Below are 24,160 nucleotides of genomic sequence, written 5' to 3'. Positions count from 1 at the left end.
GCTACATGCTCCCATCATAATTATCCCAGGTATTCCAGGTACTGTAGAAAGTGTAAGGAAGGACAAGCCCTTAAGTAACTCAGATTGGCTTATCTGAGAACCCATAAGCTGCCAAGATCATAACCTGGTGCTTTTGAATGTGTTCTCAGGAAATAGGTTGATCTTATGCTCTGTAGGTTTTATTTCAGGTTCCCATCCAGTTTACCTTTAACCAGCCTCTTCTAATCTTTGCAGAATTATGCATTCTAATGCAATCATTCCTTGTTCTTTCACCTGTGGCTCCATTAAAAATGTTTTTGTGCAGACAGCCTGCACTATGGATGGGCTCATTTCTTAAGAAATCCAGAGAAATAAACAAAAATACTTCCAGTCACTAGTGGGAAATCTCTGCACTTATCATCCGTATGTCATTTGGTTCTCATTGAGCTTTGCTGGCTTGCATTAGTCCATTTATTCACCTCTGAGATTTCCTAGATTAGCCAAGCACTTTTGTAGCTCTATTACTTGTAGTGGAGGGTCTTGCTGAGACTAGATCTCCCAAAATTATTTAGACATATTGAGGACTGAAAGTAAAGAAAGACTGCCAATTCAGACCTGCTGAAAAGTTCCTTTCTCCATAGAAGCAGCTTAAATTCACCATCAGAAATTCACTGTGGCTTTGGTTTAGATGAAAAAACAAATGGGTTTTTTGGTTATACAAAAAACAAACAAACAAACAAACATGTTTTTTCCCTCAGGAACATTGCAGTTTGAGAAAATCAGGAATAAAATATGCCCCATGATTTGTTAAATATTATAAAAGATTCTCTTCATTATTAGCAGAATTACCTCTTGGCAGATTATTATAGGAAACCATTTGCCCTTCTCCCCTTCTCCAGGCACTACAAATATCTCTCTGGTAAGAAATCTGTCAAAAGCACTTCCACCAGAAATTTGGCTGTTATGCCATGCAAAAAAAAAAAAAAAAATGTGGGTAAGTGGAGATATAACCATTACTGAAACCTTTTTGGGGAGACTTTGCCAGTGAAATCTTGGAACAGTCACATCTAAAAACCAGTTTACTATTCTCAACTCTTCACTTTGTCTTGTAACAGGATGACACTTCTACCCCTTTGCCATGTGACTTTGCAGAGCCTTCGGGAGTATATGTTGATTGCATGTTCCTTGGCCATTGGCTCTGGCCTTGGTCATTGACTTGCCTCAGTCAATGGAAATTCTGCAGACATGATTTGAACAGGGGCTTTAAGTGAGCTCATGTGATTTGGCTTGTCCTTCTGTGTTTCCACCATTTGTCAAGAAAAGAACCTTCTCCATGCTACCATGGGTCCCAGAATGAGAGGATGCATGCAGCTGACCTAGAGCTAAGCCATAGCCTGGAGCCATAGCCAGTCCACCCCAACAGATCCTGGCTGAGCCACAGCTGACCAGCAGTTTCATGAGCAAGAACTGACTTGTTGCAAGCCTCTGAGTTCTGTGGTTGTTTATAAAGCAGAATTTTGCAGTAAAAACTTCACAAATACAATGCTTCACAAATACATGCACACATGCCTATTCTTTGTCCTGCAAGCTTTGAATAAAGGCATACTTACTCAAAGTTCGATTTTGGCTGTATTGTAGGAGATTAAGGGACAAGTCTGGATCCAAACTCTCAGTGATACTGTGCCATGGGAGGGAGCAGCATCTGTCCAAAGAAGCCAGAACAAAGAGAGCAAAGGGTGAGTGTGGAAAAGTGGTACAGCCTTCTGGAATCAGTTGGCTCACGAAAGATCAAGCAGAAACTGTGACATATGAAGTTGTGGGATACATAAGCATTTTGTAGGGATTCTGAGAAATACTTGAGGAGAGAAACCCCATAAAAGACTAGATTTTCTGCCATAATACACAAAAAGGACACGGGCTATTGCTATTTAGGCATTAAAGGGAAGCATGACCCACCCCTGAAGGCTGAATAAGTGTGAGACACCTGGTATACATTTATATAAATCTTTGCACAGGACAATTCAACCTTCTAAGCACAATGCAAAGTAGCATATCCAATCTATTAAGCACAGTGCCTCTTAACTCATAATATATAGCATATAGCAATCCCCCCACAGACGCTAACATTTATGGAGTTTTCCTGTGGACTAGACTGAGCCAAAGATTTTTCAGGTTTTAATTCATTTACAGATTCATGAGATGAATCATTTTCTTATCTCTATTAAATAACCAAGTAAATTTTGACTTAGAAAAATTTAGTAGTTAGACCAAAATCTAGCAGCGGAAAATGACTATATAGTTTATCTCCTCCATAACAATCATTTGATATTTTTTATTTTATCCTTGTTCTCTATATCTGTGACTGACACACTGTACTGCCTTAAAAGAAGAAAAGACCCTAGTATTTGTAAAATATATACATAGTGAGAGATTATACACACACACACATGCACATAGAGTATTAAGATTATATATGTAATCTTTTATTTATATAATTTATATATAAATGCATTTAAATAAAAACACACATAGAGTATTAAGATTATATATGTAATCTTTTATTTTTATAATTTATATATAAATGCATTTAAATAAAAATTGTTATTGCATCCTTGGAGTGAAATCTACAATTGATAGATGTACTTGTTTATGAATAACATTTCGAGTACAGTAGTTTATTTTCAACATGTACTTGGTCTTGCCATTTAAATTATATTATATCTAGGTATATCATGGATAATCATCACAATGTACTCTGACTGCTAAATTTATTCATTACTAAGAGTAAAATAAAAAGTGTTATAACTTTGGGACTGAGGACTTATTTGAAAAGCTTAAATGAAGAACGTTAGGAACATACAGAAAATGTATATCTTGAATAGAAAATTCTTTATAAGGTCTACTCCAGCAAACCTTGGAAAAACACTCCAATATTTCATCTATTTCCTAATAATGTTAATCATATGGAAACTGGACCCTACCTGAAAAATTCACATTGTATAGCAACTTTGGTTTACTTCAATTACCTTTCTTAACTCTCACCTTGAAAGTGCTCCAGTCATTAAATTATTTCTATCATTTGTATGTCTTTTTTGATTAGTCACGCAGAGGTGGAAAGTGATACATATCCTATTATTCTAAATGCATTCAATCTAAATAAAAAAGTTTTGGTATAAAATTATTTTGTATATTTTCATTTACTTTTAAAAGTGGAGAGATATTAGCTTTAAAAAATTGACTTTCGAAGTATCTAAAAGAACAGAGATGGTGATAGTTCCTTTCCCAAAATCTTTTACACTTACAAAAGCAGTTAAAAAATGATATCTCAAGGCATCAGTAAGTTTTAGGGGTACAATTTTGTTCCCTAATAAAACTAAACAATGTCAATAATTGACTTTTGCTAAAATCCCAAAAGTTATCACATTAGGCTGAACTCAAATTTATTCTCTTTCTGTTACTAACTTAATTTATATTTATTATATTAGGAACTGCTTCTATTTGCAACAATTTATGATGAAAACTAATATATTTTACCTTGATTTAATGGCAACTTTTTATTTTATATACAAGGCAGCATTATTTTTGTGTCAATTAATCTAAGTTTTAATAAAAATCCCAACAGAAGCAAGGTTCTATATGTATATAATGACAGTATCTCTGACATATAATTCAGTATCTCTGATTATAACAATTCACATAGATGTATACTAGCATGTATGTACATATGTTTGAGTATAATATATATGTTTTTTCAAATTGTATGAACTATGTACATACATATTCACTCTACATATAACTATATAGATATACTCTGACATAAAGTATAGGAGAATTTTAAATTTAAGCAATATTGAATAGTTCTTAAGTATTGATGTATTTTTTTGTTTGTACAATATTATGATTTCACCATTGATAATGTACACAGAAAACTTCCAGTTTATTTTTACATATATATTAATCATTTTTCTGATAAAGTCTTTGTTTATTCAGAAACTTAGTATTGGTCATTATTATTTCAGTTTTATAAAAAATAATTCTCAAGGGAATGAATAGATATCATCCTAAGGAATCATAAAGAACCATATCAGAATATTACTTTTTTAATTCAAAACCACATCAAAGAGAACCATGTATTGTATCTTGATACCTTCTCTTCTAAAATTCGTAAAACTGCTATCTGCTTCCTCTAGAGTTGACAGAGAATAGTCAGACACCCTTCTTCACCCTAGAAATTTAGTCCATTATTCTTGCAATCTGTATTTTACATTTCACTTTCATGGAAGAAAATTCTATGTTAAAAGTGGACTTGTTAACTCCAACCTTACATCGAATCATACATCAACCTAAAGAGTTTATGAAAATATATCTATTCTTATTGAATATTTTCTTAATAAGCAAAAAACAAACAGAAAAAAAACACAAGCAAATAAAAAACTCAAAAAAAAAAAAAAAAAACCTGGTGCCCCAATCTTGTAAAATATGTATTCCCTGTTAATTACATGAATAACAAATACGAAGAGGAAAGACATTCTAATGAATCTGCTTTAATTTAAATGGGAAAGGGTTCCAGCAAACTAATGATGATGAATATGTTCTGAGGGTTTATATGTAGAGGGCTTTGTGTCAAGCACTGTGAATGCTTTATTTCATTTAAACCTCACATTAGTCTCTATAATGTTTAGAGAGATTATGAAATTTGGCCAAGATTACACAATGGGAAAGTAATAGATAGAAGTGGAATTTGATCACAGGAAGTCATTTGTAAAGACTCAACATTTGACCATGGTCTCTAACTTGCTGATTTTGAGGCTATCAGCATGTGAATTTATTCCTATCAGGTTAAATGAAATTCAAGTAACTTATTTAACTTGAGTCTCAGATACATCCACATAAAAATAAATGGCCCCATTTGTAACACTACATTCTCAGTGAGTACACTGTCTACAGTGGTATGTTCTCATTAGGTCAGAAGGCTTCCTTTTATATCTTCAAGACACGTCATCATTCTTCTCTTTCTATTTTTTTTCCTAGAAGAATTAACCAAAAATCAGTCCAAGATAACGCAGCTTGGCTGAGATAAGATATGCAAATCATCTGAATTGTTTGACAGACACAGACAAATTAATCATATTACTAACAAAAATCAGTTGTTAAAACTTGAAGCACGTTAAAAAAATCCTTTCAGTAGCACAGGCGGGGCGAGTGGATAGCGATAACATTTAATCACTTATCAGATAGTTGCAACTACAATCCTATCACCTAAAAACAAACAAACAAAATGACACAACAGGAATACAATCCTTTTATACATTTAATAGAAGGTCAATGTTGCTGTGGGATAGCATAAATATATTATAAATCTATTCTAAAGTCTGATTCTGAGAGAAAATAAGTCAGCGGCTCAGTATGACATATAGATTTTAGCAGTTAACATGTAAACTGGGCTGATGTTCTGCAGATATCTCCTAGTGTGTATGTATACATTGTTAACATATCAGTGTACTTCTATTCTTGATAAATTGTGGACAAACCCTCTTCGTTCATGAAATTTACTTTCCAATAATAACAACCACTCACATATTGGACATTTACCATATACCAGGCAAAGGACTAATCACATAAACTTATGAAGTGGAATTCTGATTTCCCAAGCCAAGCATGGGTGAACACAATCAAGAGATTCTTGCTAAACCTCTTCTAGGTAAATCTGGGCAATATTTGTTACACAGAGACAAAGATTATAAAAATCATGAGTATTGCTTGAAAACTGAGATGTTTACCCATAATGTCTGTGAGGCTTACAGTAGGCAAGTCTAGCTTACTTGAAAGCTAAAAAAAGAAAAAAAAAACATTTTTATGACTTTACTTACTAAGAAAACCTAACTGACTGGTTTATGAGGAACAAAAAGCATTTAAAAAATTGCAGATATGAAAAATTCTCTCTCCAAAACAATTGAATATTATCCAACAAAAAAGACCCTGTAGACCTGATTCGAACTTGGTATAAACACAGGGTCTTTTGAAAAAAGTATATTCAATTATTAAATCTCATTTTTCAAATGAGGAAATTGACACATTAAGGTTAAGTACTCCTCCCAGGGTTGCACAGCTAGAGAATGTTAGAACAGGGGTTCAAATCCAAGCAGCTGGCTTCAGAGCTCATACTATTGAACTTGACATTAAACTTGGCATCCCTTTTATATGCAAGTGGTACTCTCTCTATCTGGAAAACATCAGTTTTTAAAAACTCAGCTCTGTCATTAATTTCAATCCGAAACTTCCTAGACTTACCAAGGATAGAGTTAATCACACCATTGTGTAAGTGCTGCCCACAATACCTGGGCTCTATCACATTGTAATGCAATGTGTGTGCTCACACTGTCTGTCTCTCCTGGTGAACAGTTAACTCATTGGAGCATGACCGTGTCTTGTGTCCCGTTATGCTTAGTAAATGATGTAGTGCATCATGTCTAGGAAGAAGTTAATCTTGATGCCTTTTAGGTTCTATCCAAAAGAGTGAAACCATGTTGATGGAAAAGTATCATCTCAGTTTGAGAGATTAGCATCATAGAATTTGAAATAGACTTGTATCCTTGGAGGCCCCATATTGCAGGCATTATCTTCATTGTATTCTAAGATTTAATGACTTTGCCTGATCCTAACCTAACCCTTTAGAAGGCCAGAGAATAAAACTAAGTATGTTTTCCACTTTTCTAGTGGAGTAAGCAGGGTTTTATTGTGCTTCTTGAATCATTGTCACACTAGTAATCTCTTCAAAAGTGAATTCGTTCTGGAAAATAATGAGTTAGAGGCCTCTGTGGAGGAATACAATAGTAGAATATTTTGAAATGATTGTAAAGCAAAACAGATAATCGTGTTTTCAAGCTCTTTGAAATATATGTGTAAAATGTTATGTGCCTGAGGTTGAATAAAAAGATAAATAGTTACAGTCATTACCCAATAATGTACCAATTATAAATAGCATTGTGTGTATATGTTCTCTATTATAAAATCAGAAAGGAATGAAAAAAGATTATAATCATGTTAATAATCTGATTTGCTTCATTCATCTTTTGAGTTATTTTTTCATAAAATTAGATACTGTGTTATTCCTTTCTGGAAAGTGAAATGGTGAGTGGAAGGAGAATGTTTTCCTGTTAATCAATGCTGACAAGAATATTATACTAAAAAAAAAAAAAAGAGAGAGAGAGAGAGAGAGAGAAGGTAGGCAGGTTGGGGGTTGGGAGAGAGACAAATGAGGAAGACCAGATTGAAATTATTAGTTGCCAGGAAAATATCTATTGACTCTTTATGTTTTTAGAAGTACCTCTATTAGCTTCCCAAAAATACAGCTGTTTACAGTGATTGATAAGTTCCTTTGCTTTTAAGCTTATTCACATCCATTAGTTCTGCCTTTTTCCCCTGTTAAAAATCTGAAGCTGTCAGACTGAAGTAGCATGATCAGCTAATGTTCTTGCCAGATTCAAAAGCATGTCCCCAGGGGTGGCAAAAGTATTCTAAATCTCAAAGAAATGGCTTTTTAAATGTTGCCTGTTGACACTGGTCACTCTATTTACCCTATCCGAAATGTCGAAATAAATATCAGGCAAATATAGAAACTGCCTTTAACAGGACTTCGATGATCAATTTCCCATAAATATTTCATTTTTAGACCAAACAAAGGAAAATACATGAAATTCACTATTTGATATAAGACTTTTATTTAAAAATCCTATATAGCTATATTTTCAAAACTGTTTAAATAATTTTCTAAGTTTTCATGTCAAGTTTACTGATCATTATATATTTTATTCCCTCTAGTATTTGATTATTTTCTTGCAAACTGTTTTTTATCTCCTATAATAGTTTCAGAATTTTTATCTTAACACATTTAGGTATATTTTTGTATGAACAAAGGGGACAGGTGTCAGGGAGAGGAAATGATTTCTAAAGTGTAAATTCCAAAAACACTGAATATTAAAAGTGATTGCCAGTACTGTCTCTTACAGAGTACAGAACTCAGAAGCTCTTCCTATAAACATAGAGGAAAAATTACATTATTTCCTGGCCCCGTCATCAGAATATTATTATATAAATTAGATCATGTTGAAAAAAAGAGATAGCTTTAGTACAGAACAAAAATGAAAACAAAAGCCGGGGGGAGTGGAGGGAGGACACAATGAGCAATGTACACAGAAGGAGTGGAAGCCAGTTCATTTACTGATTTGTTTAATGTGGAAAATAATTTATGAATAATTGAATAAATGTGAGACTCAGAACATTTTCAAAATCAGCTGGCAAAATTGTTTCATTCCCTACCGTCTACTGGCTTTCATAGTTTCTCTTCTCTCTCTTCTTGTCCTCCACGCTCCTCTTACCCTAATTCCCTGGGCACTGTCGCCCAGTGTCCTGAGGTCTTCCAGGTTTTAGGGCTTGGATGGTTCAGTTTACCCTTGGAATAGATTAGAAATGTAGACCTGCAGTGGAGGGGGTGGGGAGTAAAGAGATAAAAGGTATGTGAAAATAGTTGATACTAAGATCCTTGAAGCTGAGAGGACACATGAATGCTGCATCCAAAGGAGACTTTGTATCTTGTTCATTATACAAATTAAGCAAATAAGCACACTATATTATGCACATATGCACTGTATATGGCAGCTGTGAGAGAAAGATGCAGAGAAATATATAAGCAACTTTGTAATCAGTTACCCTGGAGAGGTTTCTCTGAGAAAGTGGCATCTCAATATGTCCCTGAAGAACATACGGATAGATGTTAACCAAATGAAGCAGGTGGGGCTTAGGGTAAAGAGTGTTCCAAGATGAGGGAATAGCCTGTATGAAAACTCAGGAGCAAGGGAGAACATGATTATTTTGAAGTGAAAAAAAATACCTCAAACTAGAGCAGAGTGCACATGAGAAATGAGGCTGGGGACATGATTATTGAGGTACATTTAGACGATATTAAAAATCCTGGACAGCATCTTTAGAATAACAAGCCACTAAAAGTTTGAAGAAGGGCAATGACATGATCAAATTTGCCTTTTAAGAAGAGCACCCAGGCCGGGCGCGGTGGCTCACGCCTGTAATCCTAGCTCTCTGGGAGGCTGAGGCGGGCAGATTGTTTGAGCTCAGGAGTTCGAAACCAGCCTGAGCAAGAGCGAGACCCTGTCTCTACTAAAATTAGAAAGAAATTAATTGGACAACTAAAAATACATAGAAAAAATTAGCCGGGCATGGTGGCGCATGCCTGTAGTCCCAGCTACTCGGGAGGCTGAGGCAGGAGGATCGCTTGAGCCCAGGAGTTTGAGGTTGCTGTGAGCTAGGATGACGCCATGGCACTCTAGCCCGGGCAACACAGTGAGACTCTGTCTCAAAAAAAAAAAAAAAAAAGAAGAGCACCCTGACTTCATGTGGAGTGGCATATAAAGGGTCTACGAATAACATCAGGTGACACATAAGTAGATTGTTTTAGTAGCCTTTGTTGAACTAAGATGATGGGGGTGGAACTGTATTAGTTTCCTGGGAATTCCATCACAAAATGCATTCTCTCACAGCTTGGGATCAAGGTGTAATCACAGCCACATTCTCTCTAAAGGCTTTGGGGGAGAATCTGTTCAATGTCTTTCTCTTAGCTTCTTGTGTGGCTGGCAATCTTTAAAGTCCTTGGCTTGTTAGACACATCACTCCGTCATCACACAGTGTTCTTCCCATGTGTCTTCCCCTTATCTTCCTGTATGTCTGTTTCTGTGTCTCTTCTCCTCTTCCAATAAGGACCCCAGTCACATTGGATTAGGGTCCACCCTAATGAACTCATCTTAACTAATTATATCTGCAGAGATCCTATTTCCAAATAAGGTCACATTCACGGGTGCCAGGGACTAGGACTACAACATGTCTTTTTTAGGGACATAATTTAATGCAAAAGAGCAGTTAATGAAAGGAAATTAGGTGCTGGGTAGTTGAAAAGAGCCAAGAGAAGATTTTTGAATCTATTTATGTTGGTAGACTCAATAGGACCTGGTGACTGAGTGAGAATTTAGGGAAGGGGCTGAGTCATGGTTGACTTCCAGGTTTCTGACGTGAATAATAGATGGTGATGCCATTTGTTGAGACAGGAAATCCAATAGATCAAGTAAGTGGTGGGTTGAGCATGGGTTCATTTTTCAACATGTCAAGTTTGACCTGTCTCTGAAATTTTTATGTGGAGCTGTAGACTAGGTGATTAAGAAATGCCTTTGGAATTCCAATGAGAGATTTGAGTTAGAGATACAAGTGTGAGAGTCATTTTTATATGAACTACAGCGAAAGTTATGCAAGTAGATAACATTCTCCGGCAAGATAGTGTTTAGTCAGAATAGAAGAAATCCTAATATCAACATTAAACATTTTAAAGTTCAGTGTGGACTAACATTTCTGGCCGACATCAACAAACAGGGACCGGATTAACCCTGACATATAAAAAACAAAGAAACAATAAAAAAACAGACAGAACATTTGAAGTAATGGTTTGTAAGGCAACACGCAATCAAGGACAGTAATCTGTGCAAGACAGGAAAATAAACAAACAAATTGAGCCCCAAGATTTCTCTGACCTTTACCTAAGGTCAGGAAGAAAATAAGGATGTCTGCTCTTACTATTTCTATTTAACATAATATTGAAGATTCCAGCCACAGCAGTAAGGCAAGAAAAATAAACAAAAGGCATCTAGATTGGGGAGGAAGAAGTAAACTGTTTTAAGCTGCAGACAACATAATGAGCTACATAAAAAACTCTATGGAATCTACGAAAAGCTACTAGAGCCAATATGTGATTTTAGCAAGGTTTTAGGATTCAAGCTAAAAATTAAAATTGTATTTTTAAACAAGACTAATGAACAATCTGAAATAAAATTCTTAAATGATATTTATAATACAAGAATATTAAATACTTAAGGACAAATCTGAAAAAATATGTAAAAGATAATAAATTTAAAATTATGAAACACTGAGAAAAATTATAGATTATGTAAATAAATACAGAAAGATACACTTTTCATGGGTCAGATGACTCAATGTTCTTAAAATGTCAATTTTCACCAAATTGATATATAGATTCCATGTAATCCTAGCAAGCTACTTTATAGAAATTGACAAGGTGAATCTAAAATACTTATGGAAATACAAAAGTCTTATTATAGATATAACACTTTTTTAAAAGAAGAACAAAACTGGGAATAACTAAAGTTTTAAGACTGGTATTAACATTAAGACAGATAGATCAATGAAATAAAATAGAAAGTCAAAAAATAGACCTATACATATAATAGACAGCTGATTTTTGAGAAGGGTAATGGGAATTTGGTGGAAAAGTATCATCTTGTCAGAAAATAGTGTTGAAACAATTGGTTTTCATTGCAAAACAATCTTTGATCCATATTTAAATTTGAAAATCTTAAATTATAAAACTCTTAGAAGAAAATATAGAAGACTATCTTTGTGAATTAGGGTTAAGTAAAGATTTATCAGACACAACACAAAAAACATGATCCATGCAAGAATAGATACAGTGGACTTCACCAAAATTAAACAATAACAACAATAACAAAAAATAAACCAAAAATAACCTTTGCTCTTCAGAAGTCATTGTTAAGAGAATTAAAATACAATCTATAGCCTACAAGGAAATATTTACAATAATTTATCTAATGTAGGATTTTTATGCAGAATGTATAAAGAAATCTCAATACTCAATAATAAACCACCAACCCTATAAAAATGGACAAAACCTAAACAGACTTCTCACCAAAGAAACCATGTGGATAGAGTATATATGCATATGAAAAGATGCTCAAACTAGAGCACATTAAGATAGCACTACACATCTCTTAAAGTGGCTAAAATTAAAAAGACTGGCCTTACCAAGGGTTGGTGAAAATACAGAGGAATTGGAACACTCATATCCTACTGATAGGAATGCAAAATTGTTCAATCACTTTGAAAAACAGTGTGGTAGATTCTTTAAAAATGTAATCATATACCTACTATTTGATGTAGCCATATGATCTAGGTATTTACCCATGGGAAGTAAAAGCATATGTACATTAAAAAACTAGTACACAAATTATCACAGCTTTACCTATAGTAGCTGAAAACAGGAACAACAACAACAACAAAACCCTAATGCCCACTAATAGGTGGGTGGATAAAAAAATTGTTATGCAATGGAATGCTACTTAAAATAGAGGAGTGTAAAAATAATTACACCGAATGAAAGAGCTCAAAATAGAACATACACTGCACTATTCTGTTTATATAGTACTCTGGTAAATGCAAACTAATGTGAAATGACAGAAATCACTAATCTGAGAATTGAAGATAGGAATGAGGAGAAGGAGGGGTAGAGAAGAAAAAGTGGGAGAGATTAAAAGGAGCAGAAACTTCTGGGAATGACAGGTTCACTGCTCTTCTCATCATAATGTTTTTGGATATGTTTATGTGTCAAAACTTCTCAAATTATATATTTTAGATATATACAATTTGTTATGTCAATAATCCTTCAATAAAACTGGTAAAAAAATTCCTATCTCCAAGTTCACTATTTTATATTCGACTTTGAAAAAATCACACCAAGCTCAAAGCAGGGGAGCTGGCAGAAGAGACTGAGAAAGAGAGTGATGAAGGACATACAAGGAGTGTGAACTGCAGCACAAGCTCAGAGTGGGAAGCAGGCATCTCTGTCTAATGCTTTTTGGAAGTTAAGGAAATGAAAATTTAAAATCGTGCATTGGATTCAGAGGTAATACTATGGACTAAAGCAAAAGGATTTAGTTGAATAATTAAAGCATGAGACAAATGGAATTATGTTGATTGAGAAATGATGAAATAGAGATAGCAAGAATGGAAATTTTAGAGGTTTGTCTTTTATAGAAAGGAGAGAGAGATTGTTAGCTGAAGGGTGAAGGACTCTTATTATTAAGATTTTAGAGACTTGAGCACATTTAAATATCGATGAGAAGGATCCAATGGAGAGAGAACATTTGAACCAGTAGTTTGTTGCCATTACCATAGAAAAGGACGGATCCATAGGTTTGATAGAGGATCATTTTCCTCAGGGAGAGATAAAAGCAGATGGGTCCCAATGCTCAGTCCTAAGGGTGGGATAGCAAGGAAGTCTGTTTTTCACACCTTCTGTTTTCTCTTTGATCTAGAAGGAAAGAACAACTTCTCAGATTTAAGGATTCGAACAAAGGAGGCAGAGTTCCCATGAGTAGAAAATATTTTAAATAGCCACTTCTTCCATTGATCCTTTGCATTTTTTTTCCATTTCTTTTAGTTCTGTTCTGAGCTTTGTTATTTATTTATTTTTTTTCTTCTGGCTTTGTGATTGGTTTGCTCTTCCTTTTCTAGTTTCTTGAGATATGACATTAGGTTGTTAATTTGTGACAGACTTTTAGTGAACATTTGCAATAGGTGCAAATATATTTGTTAATTACATCTAGTTTTCACTTAAAACCTGCACTTCTTACTGTCTGTTTCCAGTTTGCATTTACCAGAATGTTTGGGGTTTTTTGTTTGGTTGGTTGGTTGGTTTTTATTTTGTTTGTTTATTTGCTTGTTTTAGAAAAAGCACCTTATGGACACATTATAGGGTAGAATTGAAGAGAACAAATCTTTGGCATCAGGCTTACTGGGGCTTGAATCTTGGCTTAAGACACTAACTTGCTGAAATATCTTAGTCAAACTGTTTAAATATTTCAAATCTTCATTTCCTTATCTATAAAATGTGAAAAATAAGAATTCTACTTTCTAAAGGTGTTTAGACAAGTGCCTGATATATAGTAAATATTCCATAGATGTTACTTTTCATTGTCCTTATTGTTGTTGTCAAACAAAATAGCCACTTGAAACAGGAGAATAGACAGTCTGTGTTTTGGCTTAGACTAGAGTCTCTGGAGGGGCTTGGATTCAAATCCTAGCTCCTCCGCTTACCTGTGGAACTGTACACAAGTAACAGAACCAAGTTAAATCCCAAAGTCTTCGTCTCAAAATCAGGATGATGATGGCACGATCTTCTCCATAGGCTTAGTGGGGGAATTAAATGAAATACTTCATTTTAACTATTTTCACAGGACCTGACACTTTATGAATTTTGAATATTTTATGTCCATGATTTTTAGTATTAATAAGGAACTTGAAAAAACACAATGGACGTATTAATATGCACCATTACTCCTTGCGATGAAATGTTCCAAAAGAGTTCAAAACTAAGGAGGGACGTTCTCGTAGAAGGGTATAATGGGACATTCACAACATAAGGTTAACATGCAGAGATCCCCCTCAGAAAGGAAGCTGGTTTAGATACTGTGATTGTTAATTGTAGATGTCTATTTGACTGGATTAAGGGAGACCTAGAGAACTGGTAAAACATTATTTTCAAATGTATCTGTGAGGGTGTTTCTAGAGGAGATGGGCATCTGTGTCAGTGGACTGATCTACCTTTAATGTATGTTGTTGCCATCCAATCCGTGGAGAGCCTGCATAGAAAAAAATATAAAGAAAAGGATTCGTTTCTCTTGCTTGGAGCTGGGGCACACTCTTCTTTCCCTGCCCTTGGACACCAGAACTCCAGTCTTTGCACTCCAGGACTTAAACCAGTGACCCTTTCATCAGGTTCTCAGTCCTTTGACTTTGGACTGAAAGTTACCCCATCAATTTCCCTGGTTTCTGAGGCTTTAGGATTTGCACTGAGTCATGTTACCTGCATCCCAGGGCCTCGGGCTTTCATAGGGTGTGTCATGGGATTTCTCAGGCTCCATAATTACATGAGCCAATCCCCCTAATAAATCCCTTCTCATCTATCTAACCATCCTATTGATTTTGTCTCCCTGGAGAACTGTGCATAACACAGATGCTAATAAGCCAAAACCAAGTGGCAAACACCTGCCATTGACATTCCTTCCCTTTTCTAATGACACTTAGCAACTGAGGACACAGGTAAAACCCTGTGTAATATTCAAGCCAGAAAAAACAAGCAGTATTGCTTGTGCTAGTTTACATAACTCAGCTCACTACCACAATCTACTGTTATTCAAACACTGACTAAAGGAATGAACAGCCCCCAAAAGGCTAAAGTCCTTGATTTTTATTTAGATGAAAAAGATATAAAATGTTAATGACAGGCAATTTTAATTTTACTATTTCAATTTGTAAGATGTTGCTTGCTGAAAATTCTCATTCACCAAAATGATAAATAAGATCTGTTATGAAATAATATTTGTGTAATTGAAAGATGACCTATTATCCTAACCTACTCTTTTTCAGGGGTGCTTATGGAAGAAAAAATTCATAAAGGCTTCTGCTAAATAAGACCTTGAAAAAGTAGGAAGACTAGGTGAACTCTTCCTATGAGTTACTTAAAATTCAGGAAAGTAGGCTGCACTGTTTGAATAGTGATCCCACAAAAAGTCATGTCATTTCCAGAACCCCAGAATGTGACTTTATTTGGAAATAGGGTCGCTGTAGATGTAGTTAGTTAAGGTGAGGTCATACTGGAGTAGAGTGGGCCCTACATCCAATATTGCTGATGTCTTTCTAAGAAGAGGGGAAGAGACACAGAGACCGGCAAACAGGGAAGACAGCCATGTGAAGACAGAAGCAGAGACGGGAGTGTGCATCTGCAAGCCAAGGGAGATGAAGGATTGCTGGCTACCACCAGAAACAGTCAGAGGAGCTTGGCCCAGATTCTCCCTCCAGTAGGAACCAGCGTGCTGACATTTCATTTCAGACTTCTACCCTTCAGAGCTGTGAGATAATAATTTGCTGCAGTTTAAGCCACACAGTTAGGGATAGATAATGTGTTATGTCAGCCCTAGAAATTGAATACAAAGTCCTAAAGAGTTTTAATAAAAGCGATAGGAATTAAAGATCACTTCTGCAATGTCTGTTGTTGCTCTTTCGGTCTTTCCCATTTTTCAGTTGTGCTTTGCCAAAGGCCTTTGAAAAAACAAAGAATCTAAAACAACAAAAACAAAGCTGTGTTCTTGTTTTGGGAGGCAGCACAGAATGGAAAGACAGGAGGGCTGTGTTCTACAAGGTGAAGAGAAGTTCGCAGCAGTGATTTGAAAAAGGGGAATTGGCATGGTCCTGTGTACCACTGACTTCTGAAAACATGACACAAAACCTAAGTATATGTTAGTACTCAATAAATAGTTGTTGAATAAATGGATGAATTAATAAATAAATGAATTGATTAAATAATCAATTTGTGGAACAAGAAACAACACAAATGAGTAGACAACAGTGGACAAGTTTAACTGAAAATTGAGGATCGCTCATTTTTTTCAGGCAACAATTTCAGCATTTACAATTTGCCAGGTATTGTTGTTGGTGCTTGGGGTAATGGAAGAGCAAAGCGAAGTCTTGCTGTCATAGAGCATACATCCTCAGAGTTTAGCAGAAAGGGGATAGGATAGGATAAATCAGAGGTTGTGCAGTGTTTTTTAATGGTAATACAGTTGGCATTGAGTGGCCCAGAAGGAAAGCAAGGGAAATTGATTGGTTTAAAATGTCTTCCGTGCTTCCCTTCTATGGAAAGAGCAGAGAAAGGTCTAGTCTCTGGATATAGGCAACTAGACAATCACTTTTCCTATATTCCTTTATCCCCTTCCCACCTCCACAAAATGTGTAATCAGTCCCTTCCTGAGCAGAAAAAGTGCCCCTTCTCTCTGGGATTTTAATATCTGTCCCTAAGAAAAGCTGCTCTTATGCATGTTTGGACACATGGTACAATCAGTGAGTATGCATCTGATTTGTTTAGTTGGAAAAGTAGCACAGGATGGGGTACTCTTGACACCAACTGACTATTGAACAGACATTAAGCTAAAGCCTCTATGCAGAGCACTAAACTACACAGCGGTGAAGCCCTAGAATTTCTCTAATGAAAGAAACATACTGTGATCGTCCTAGTGAGCCTGAAGAAAATTGGAAAAATGTATCTGTACGAGATACATTTGCGTGAAAAATGGCAGTCCTTCTATGCTGAAGTGCTGCTGTATTTTTTGAGGTTGTTCTGACTGAGTTCAAATTCAAGTTGAGTTTCTCGTGGGCTGCTTGTGGCTTAAAGTCTGTTATCCAACCGGATGGTCAGAAATGATCAGGAAATCAAACATATTTCACAGTATTAACTATCATTATAGACTGTTAAGTATCACTGCAGAGTAGAGATCTTTTGAAATTATTTTGAATGTTAGATTCTATTCTGGTTTGGGGCAAGGGGTGAAATATAAGCAGTTAAATGGATTTTTAATGAAATTTTACAGGCAAGAGAACTGATGCCCAAGGTACAGAATTATTAATTCTGGAAATGATTCTCATAGTCCTCTATTATTTTAAAATCTGTGTGCCAATTTTTAGGAATTATAATTGCTCTGATAAATGACAGGTACCTATATCAAAAATTATGTTTTTCTGTCATATTTATTACTAAAATATTTATTAATTAAACTTTTTCAACTCAGTCTTTTTAGGTTTTCAAATACTTCATGACTGAGTTTTAAAAATCTTTTTAGTTTATGATATTTATATTTCATTCATTTTTACATGATTGGCATTTGAGTAGGGTTATTTGTATAATCAATATATTTTAGGTATTTAACCCAGAAGTAAATCACCAATTAATCTACGTTTGAGGAAATATAATTCAGGGGGAAGGTAGAAATTGCATCTGATGGACTGCACCAAAGCTAGGGAGTCATGGGCTTGATGGTCACAGTGACTTCAGGGACAACAAGCACCAAGACTGACCTCCCAGATCCCAGGTCTGGCAGGAGTGTGGTTTTAGGTTCCGTCTGTTGGAGTTCTCAGCTTCTCACATAAAAGGCTGCTTTATACAAAATGGGCCCGATGGGAAAGAGCTCAGGCTCCAGGTTAGAGGGGGAGTGGGGGAGGCAGACAAGGAAAAGTAGGGCAAGGGTGATGTAGCTCCTTAGCTAATTTGTGGGAGCTAACAAATTTCATCAGAAGGTTACTGATGATTTCTCAGAGCAATTTGTAGAGATGATTTTAAGTAATAGAAGGATATCAAAACATTCAGGGGTGCTGACAGGAGCCCCTGGCAGTTTGGGGTATGGGAGCCATGCAGGGGTGCAGGGCTGCAACCAGACATAGAGACAGTGACTGGACCAGCTGAGGTCTGGGGCCCACCAGGTAACATTGCTCAATGTGAAGACTCAGGTGTAAGGAAATTAGGAATAACTGGGGCTGTGGCTGACCAAAGATTTCATGCCCTGGTTACAGCCATTTGCCAGATTTAGAATGAGGTACAGGAAGGCTTCTTCTTTTTTTTTTTTATACCCACTTCCGTTTTGTGTACACCCACATCATAAATCACCTGGAGGGAGAATTAGGCCTGTTAACCTCCCTTGTTTTGGTACCTCATATGTAACTTAGGAAAAAAAAACCAAAACAAAACAAAGACCAATATGTTTGGTATAAATGAATGTTTTGTAAGGGGAAGGCATAATTCTCATTTTCTATAAAAATATCTCTAGGTGAAAATATTTTTTTTATTTCAGAATATTATGAAAATTATTAAGTAAGCAAGCTAATTATTGTATCCTCAACTGACTCTACATTGGGTCTATTTAAACATTCAGAACATAAACATTTGGAAATGCCTTTATCCTCTCAGTATTTAAAGGTGGGAGGAGGGAGCATAAAAAAAGAAAAAAAGAAAAAGTGAGAAATTCCAGGGCCTGGACATTCCCAAGCTAATTTCTAGACAAGTGAGTTCTGATAAGTTCAGGTTTCAGATAAGGATTTTTGTCTCTTCTCATGTTGGTTTTTCTAAATGCTGAGTAAAAACGTTCCTGAAAAAAATAGATTGTATCAACGTGGAGAATTACCAGGGTAAGATTTTAGTAAATTAACAGAAGAGTGGCACCCTACAATGAATATTATTTAGAGTTGATTTAATAATCCCCTCCCATATCATAACCCATTTACAAATGTAGGTACGTGTCTGTATGCATTGAAAAAGATTAGTGCAGAGTTCTTAGTTTTTCTTCATGGCAAACACACAAAATAAATGTGAATAATCCAAGCCATTATACAGACACTTTTCCTCTAAAATACTCTAAATAAATAATCCAGTAAAAACAATAGCAACATCCTACCTTCTGCCTTAAACATAATAGATAATATTCACATATTGAACCTTTTTAATGCAAAAAGATTGGATTTCAAATTGCCTTAAAGATTCATGAAGTAATATTTTTTAGCCTCAATCACCCAGATAATTTTTAAAGCAACTCTTCCCTTTACTTTGTTTACACAGATACAGCCTTTGATTCAAAAAATTTAGTTGTTGATCAATCCAACATATTTTTACCTTCACACAGCACAGCATGCCATGGAGTAAAGATTTACTTTTTGGTTCTCAAATGTACCAAACACATTTTCTGTGGTCAAGTCCCTTTCTTCTAAATTTGTCTGGAAGACCTCATAGGACATAAGGCCTCTGACAAGGGAAGCATTTTAGCACCAACACTACAAAAGCTTCTGTGTTCATAAGGGAAATATCTTCCCCTGAATTAAATTTAACCTCTTTAGTACTCCCATTTAGCCACCTGATAAATCCACTTGAGCTATCTTTTGGGGAGAGAGGGGGGCATGGGAACAATAACACTTCCTTTTTGAACAGTTTAATAAAGCTTTGTGAGATTTCAAGATGAAAGATAATGTGTAATTCTGATAGTACCCTCCAAAGCTCTGCATTCATGGATCCAGTTACGTTTTTTGTCATGGTAAAAGCCACAGTGGCGATATTAAATGGGAGTGTGGCTTAAGAATTAAGGCCTTTGAGTCTGGATATCTGGTTTCTAAAGTTGATTTAACTTCTGCTTTCTTATCTAACCACGGATATGGGGCTTAATGTCTTTACCCTGGTGTCTCCCTCCATAAAATGCCTAGCAAATATCTGAGAAATACTTTTAAAATGACAGTGCAGATTGCCATTTAGAATCACCTTAGAATGTCTAGGAAAAAATGAGGTGAGTGTTAGAAAAGGGAAATACAATCTTCTCCTTAATTTTAGATTTATCATAAAGTTTTTCTTTGGCTTTTTAAAAGTCATGAGATTTCTAGAAGAGGAATGACATTTGCAAAGCCTTAAGGACACTTGTGAAAAAAATTGCTGTTTCAACTATTCTTTATTTCTCACCAAGATTTTGACTCTGGCTTTTTTCCAGCTTCCTCTTTCCTCATTCCCAATTCCAAGTTGAAAGGAGTAATTGCCATCTTAACACTTCCAGTTCTAGAGTATTTTTTTGTAGCTGATTTGTTTCATATAATTTTTATAAATTTATGTATGTCACATTTTGTTTCCTCATATTTGTATACATGATTACTGACTTTAGATATTAACCAAAAAGTAATATCTAAATCCCAAAACCTTCAAATTCATTCATTTACCTATGAAATAATTGATTCTAAATTTGTAACATTATCTGATTTTATCTGGAGATTCAAGCTGATAGAATATTGTCATTTATTGATTTATTTATTATCCTTTGTATTGAGGCAATCATGAAGCAGCTGAAATGGTGATCTTCTCTAATCATCAAACCACCGTACTCTTAAAATATACATACACATATATTTCTGGTAATAAGTAGCGTTCTGAGTATAAATCTTTTGAAAGATGTTTGACAAACTAGAATAATTTTTCTCTTCCCATACAATCAATGCCTGAAACTATATAGTTTAGGTATTTTTTTTAAGGACTATGGTGAAACATCACAGCCCCATTGACATTTTTCTCAATAAATCAAAGGTTTATTCAGTATGAATAATTAATTTCATTACCTATAGTAATAAAAGTTATCATGGAAACCTTTATAATCTAATAGGTTATTATAGAAATAGTCAATGCAGGTAAATAAAATATATATATTTTTGAATTAGACCATCTGTTGTAGAATTGTAAAATCTAACCCTAACTCTCTGGCAAGATAAATTTCTAGGATGAATGACTTTTCCAGGTTTTTACCTACAATGTGTTCTTGCCTAACTCCGTGTTCTATAGGGAATTTTGGTAGGAAAGTTGAAGAAATTAGCTTCACTTTAGAGATATGAGAATTTATTTAAGTAGCTTTCCTGTAGGATAAAGATTAGGTAGCTCTTATTAGAATTCTAGAATGAAAATGAGTTGAAATAACCTCTTGCAGAACTCCTCTAAATTTAACTTTGCTTCAAACCAATAAACTATAGCCTCTACTACTTTGTAGACAGATTATAGTTCATCAGTATGACTAAAAATCACTGTGGAATTGCTCTGTAATAGTTCTGTTGCTATGCCTATAAATATAATATCACTGAGTGACTTTGTCATTTTCTAGCTGCTCAGCTATACTTTGTGACAAAAGGACTTCAAGAATACTATAAATGACAGATTAAAATAGCCTCTGTTATAACATGAAAAGTCAACATTATATTATCTAGTTAAAAAAATTAATAAATTATTGAATTTCAGAACTATTTTTTAAAATCATATTTTGCAATTATTTTAATTTATTTTTTTCTACCAGTCTATAAAGGTAAAATAAAATTATTTGAATTTCACTTATGTTCTATAAACCCTAAGCTATAACAAATAAAAGCATTATTTTGGAAGGGAAAGTAGTATGAAGATACCTCAAAGAACTAAAAGTAAAACTACCATTTCATCCAGTATTTACCCAAAGGAAAAAAAAAATCTGTAAAAAAAAAAAACACCTGTACTTGAATGTTTATAACAACACAATTCACAATTGCAAAGATGTGGAAGGAACCCAACTGTCCATCAATACATGAGTGGATTAATACAATGTGGAATATATATACCATGGAGTTCTACTCAGCCATTAAAAAAAAAAAAATGGTGAACTAATACCTGCTGTATTAATCTGGATGGAGCTGGAGATCATTCTTTTAAGTGAAGTATCACAAGAATGGAAAAACAAACACCACATGTACTCATCATCAAATTGAAACTAATCAATCAACACCTATGTGTACATATGAAAATAACATTCAGCAGAAATGAAGCAGGTGGGAGTGGGGTGGAAGGGATGGGTAAATTCACACCTAACAGGTACAATGTGCACTGTCTGGGGGATGGACATACTTAATAACTTGACTCAAATGGTACAAAAGCAATTTATGTAACCAAAACGTTTATGCCCCCATAATATTCTGAAACTAAAAAAATACTCAATTAAATGGCTGTCATAAGGGACAATAAAAAGATAGGTAGAATCAGATATTGCAGCCGGGCAGAGGTGGAGTATTAAGTGGTCAAAGAGTTGAAAATTATCTGGGAAACATCTTTAAGTATTTTATATTTAACACACACACACAGACACACATTACAGCAGTCTGAAATTCACACTTTTCCTTTATCATATTATTATTGTGTATGGACAAGCTTATTTTCCAAATATTCCCCCATCTCAAGAGAATATTGTTCTTAAAGTATGACAAAACATCACCATCATGCAGGATGCTTGATACAGATGGAGATTTTTGGAATGATCCAGATTTACCGGTGATATGGAGCCTGGTGATTTGCAAATTTCACACTTTCTTAAGCAATTCTTCCAAGAAATAAAACTCAAGAACAACTACGAGAGTTTGATGAGAAAATATGAAGAAGCCAGTGAATACCTGTTTTTTAAGAAGAGTTTTAAAATAGATACTATGTCCTAGAGAAATGAAGAATTTTGAGCTAGGAAAAAAATAATTTGAAACAGAGTTTAATCTAACATTAAGAAGTCCAGAGAAGCTGTTTTCATAAGGTCCAGGATTCGTGTTTAGCTTTCTCATGATTATAAAGCTTAATATGAAGTAGGTATATTCTCTGCTTGGGGATGATATGCAGAGTAAATGATTCAAGGACATCGCCATCTGTAAACACTTCTTTGGCATTTAAAATAAATGTCTCCATGTCCTTCCTCCCAGCTGTTCTTCCTCCCTTGTCGCTACTCCTGCCTTCCCTCCTTCTTTCCTTCTTCCTTCCATCTCTCTTCCTCCTCCTTCCTCCCTGTCTCCTTTGGTGCAAAGGTACTTCAATTGACAGAGAATAGATATCAACACAAGTTTGGTTTAACGATTGGGTAGAGATTATAGGACTTGCCCATTTTACTTAATTTTCTGGAGTACTTTGGTCAGAACTAAAGTTTTTTAAATAAAGACGCCAATGTAGTGCGTTACTTGAAATACACACAACTGTGTTTTGAGATCCAGACTGAATGAAGGGTGACTTCTTTCTCTGGGTCAGACTACACTTTGAATCATTCAATTTTAGTAAGACAAAAATATCAGTACACCAAGAAAAAATTAATTGTGGCGCCTCATCTCTTTATTCTGCATGTCATGTAGGGCCTAAGCTGTGCTGACATAATGTACGCATAGCCTCTCTACAGCTCAGTATCTTACGATTAAACGGTTCGTTCATCACTTCCCTGTGTGAATATTAGGAGGTTTCCTTTTCCTATCATAAGGCCTTTCCTCCCTTGCTGACCATAAGGCAGTTTTTGAAGGGGATCTTAGATTATCTTAGGATTTTATGAGATGTTAAGTTAGGTTAAATGATTCATTTAATTCTGATGTGTAAAGAGAATGGAGTATAATTGCGAATTCAAGAAAAAATTGTGAAAGACTGAAATAGGCCATAAAGATTACCAAACCACCTGTCCAGCACAATTTTCTAAGATTTCTCTGCTTTTTCTCCTCTTTTCATAGTTTTTTTTAGCTATTTTCCAACTTTGTAATTTAAAAAAAAAATGATATAAGCCATCGGCTTTCTTCCAGAAAAGTGAAAAGTTGTGTCTGGTGAAATGCTATTGATTATTACTCTGTGAATAGACTTGTTTTACCTATAAATAATTTTAAATTCCCCTTTGAAATTGGTTGTAACATCTTGTTGTTTCTCCCATTAATTAATTAATCACATAAAATGTTTGATGTGTTCATTTTATTTTATATGAATTTAGGATTAAACATTTTCAATTCATTATCATTTAACATACCCTTTCTTCTAGCCAATTAGTATTGCCTTCTTTATTATCTAGTAAGTAGCCATAATATATTTGAAATTCTGAGTACCTTGAGTTATTTTTCATACTAAAGCATGAATATTTCTGAGACGTCCTTGACAACATCATCT

The sequence above is a fragment of the Propithecus coquereli genome, unplaced genomic scaffold (assembly GCF_000956105.1).
Source record: "Propithecus coquereli isolate 6110/MARCELLA unplaced genomic scaffold, Pcoq_1.0 Scaffold125, whole genome shotgun sequence".
In the NCBI taxonomy this organism is placed as follows: domain Eukaryota; kingdom Metazoa; phylum Chordata; class Mammalia; order Primates; family Indriidae; genus Propithecus; species Propithecus coquereli.
Note: the sequence above shows the minus strand (reverse complement) of the source record.